Source organism: Eimeria maxima, genomic scaffold (assembly GCF_000499605.1).
Source record: "Eimeria maxima Weybridge genomic scaffold, Emw_scaff347, whole genome shotgun sequence".
Lineage (NCBI taxonomy): Eukaryota > Apicomplexa > Conoidasida > Eucoccidiorida > Eimeriidae > Eimeria > Eimeria maxima.
In genome coordinates, this window is record NW_013566336.1 from 12,501 (window position 1) to 15,982 (window position 3,482).

Sequence of the window (3,482 nt, forward strand, 5' to 3'; positions counted from 1 at the left end):
TGCAAGAACTGTAGCAATAGCAGCAGCAATAGCAACAGCAGAAGCAACAGCAGCAGCAACAGCAACAGCAGAAATAACAGCAGCAATATACAATATCCAACACCACCACAATCACCACCATCACACACACAACCACAAAGACTACCATCACCAGCAGCACCATCAGTAGCACCATAACCACCCCCATTACCACCCCCAACAGCAGCAGCAGCACCAAAAGCAACAGCAGCTGCACCATCAGCAACAGCAGCAGCAACAGCAACACCAGCAGCTGCTGCAGCAACACCAGCAGCAACAGCAGCAACACCAGCAGCCCAATACTAACACGATCCCACCAGCATTCATGAAGGTTAAGTATAATATGTCTAAAACAGCAGCAACACCATCATCATCATCAGCAGCACCATCACCAACAGCAGCAGCAGCAGCTGCTGCTGCAGCAGGTATACTTACATGGTCCCACCAGCATTCACGGAAGTTGGGTAGAATATGTCTAAAACAGCAGCAACACTATCATCATCAGCAGCACCATCATCATCATCATCATCAGCAGCAGGAGCAGCAGCAGCAGCAGCAGCAGCAGGACCAGCAGCAGCAGGTACACTTACATGGTCCCACCAGCATTCATGGAAATTGGGTAGAATATGTCTAAAAGTGATTTCCATAAATTCAAATAAAAATGATAAAAACCACAAAAGTCGAACGTCTCGAATTACGAGTCCTTTTATAAGCCAACCAAAAAAATGGGCTAATACAAATATATCCATTTTCTCCTTTTTTTTTATTTTTTTTTATTACAGGATATATATATGCACACATAAACACAAATTATATATACATATTATTATTTCAAACAAAATAAGGGGTTATAGTATAGAGGTTTTTTCTTTTGTTGGGGAAAGGGAAGGGTTTTAAGGGTTTTAAGGGTTTAGGGTTTAGGGTTTAGGGTTTATATGGAGGTACCATAAATCCTGCCCATGAATTACAACTATCAGCATAATTAACTTCCTTAAGAGGGACACCTGCACGAGGATCAATTGAATTCAGACCTCCTCGTACATCCTCTAATTTCTAATAAAAGGAGACACACAAAAAGAGACAATAAAGGAGACAGTAAAGGAGACAAGAAAGGAGACACTAAAATAACCATAAGAAGGACAAACTATCGCACAGACAGTCCTAAACCGTAAACCCTAAAATGTTAGCCCTAAACCATCAATCCTCGCCCCTAAACCTTCTTAAACCCTAAACCCTCTCTTACTCCATAAACCCTAAACCCTCTGTTAGACCCTAAACCCTACCATAAACCCTAGACCCTCTGTTAAACCCTAAACCCTCTGTTAAACCCTAAACCCTCCCATAAACCCTAAGCCCTCCCATAAACCCTTAACCCTTTTATATACTGACCTGAAAGAGAAGGAAGACAAGAGCAAGAAGATAAGCAACACTACAACTCTTAACAAATCGCCAAAAGATTGGCGATGGTCTAACAAGGAGACCATCAGGGAATTGTAAAGTACCAAATAATAAAAATATAAATAATGCTGCTAAAAAGCCACTGCACACAGCAGCAGCAGCAGCAGCAGCAGCAGCAGCAGCAGCACATGCAGTAAATGCAGCAAATGCAACAAATCATAATAATGCAGCAGCAGCAGCAGCAGCAAATAATAATGCTAGGGAGGCAGTAAGGAAACAAACGGAGACAGTAAGGAGTCAAAAGGAGACAGTAGGGAGACAAAAGGAGACAGTTGGGAGAGAGACAGTAAGGAGACAAATGGAGACAAAAGGAGACAGTAAGGAGATAAAAGGAGGCAAAAGGAGACAGTAAGGAGGAGAAAAAACTGAGGCAGTAAGGAGAAGGCGAAAGGAGACAATGAGGAGGAGAAAAAAAGGAGACAGTAAGGACACAGTAAGGAGACAATAAGGTGACAGTAAGGAGACAATAAGGAGACAAAAAGGAAACAAAAAGGAGACAAAAAGGGGACAAAAAGGGGACAAAAAGGGGACAAAAAGGAGAAAAAAAGGAGAAAATAATTTCTTACGCGATGATTCTGAATCTTCTTGTGTTTTCTTGTTGAGAAAGAATTTGTGCAGAAATAAATATAAGAAAAAGAGCTATACATAAGGAGGAGACAGTCTTAGGCCTGTATAAATAAATAAATAAATAAATAAATAAATACAATTAATTAATTAATTATATTAATTAATTTATTTATTTGTTTATTGGTTAAAAAGGGGGAAAGAAGGAAAGAAAAAGGAGGAAAAAGGAATAAAAAGGAGGGCCAAGGGACAAAAAAAAAAGGTTAAAGGGAGTAAAAAAAAGAATAAAAAGGCATAAAGGGGATAAAAAGGAGAATAAATGGGGTAAAAGTGCATTAAAAAGGATAAAAAGGATAAAGGAAGGGGAAAAAGGAATAAAAAGGAATAAAAAGGGATAAAAAGGGATAAAAAGGGATAAAAAAGGACAAAAAAAAAAGGAGTACCTATGCATCCATCCTTTCTTAAAGAATTCAGGGGCCTGGGAGGCCCTGTCCCGGGGCCCCACATACTCCCTTGAGGGTACACTTGTCTGTACCCCTATATCCCTTTTCTTAATTGCTAAGGGGCCCCTATATGTAGAGGGTACTGAGGAGGGGCCCCCACAAGAAGAGGGAGCCGCAGAGGGATCCCCACAAGATGAGGGGACTGCGGGGGGCCCACAAGGAGGTTGGACAGAGGGGGCCCCGCAAGAAGAGGGAGGCGGGGGCCCCCCACAATGATCTGCCATAGCTATGGGGGGTAAAAGGGTTTAGACAGAGAGGGGGATGAGGCAGCTCCTTATAGACGAGGGTTTAGGGTTTAGGGTTTAGGGTTTATAGAAGAGGGTTTAGGGTTTAGGGTTTAGTATATTGAAAAGGGTTTATAGTGGATCTACTTATTATAATGAACCCTAACAAAGCTGCTGTAAGCAGCAGCAACTGCAGCAGCAATAGAAATTGCAGCAGCAACTGCAGCAGGAACTGCAGCAGCAGCAAATGCAGCAGAAACTGCCGCTGCAGCAGCAGGAAGAGTTTGTATGTGTGTGTGAATACCCTTAGGATAATTGCTTTATCTCTGTGTTGTTGTTCCTTGAGTCTTGACCTCAACAGGGGCCCCTGCTGCTGCTGCTGCTGCCACCGCTGCTGCTGCAGCTGCTGTTGCTGCTGCTGCTGTGTCTTGGGGGCCCCAAGGACACAGGTACAAGAATAAGGAGACACAATAACTACTTTAAATATAATGTCTCTTATTAAGAGACAAATAAACAATCATTAATAAACCCTTTGCTAGGGGGGCCCCCGCAGCAGCCCCGCCGCAGCCGACCGACCCGACAACAGATCATCTGCTGCTGCTGCTGCTGCTGCTGCTGCGGCAGCAGCAGCAGCAACAGCAGCAGATAAGAATAAAGAAGAGTAATGAGGAGACAAATAGTTATTAAACAAGAAATATATTTATTTAATACACCA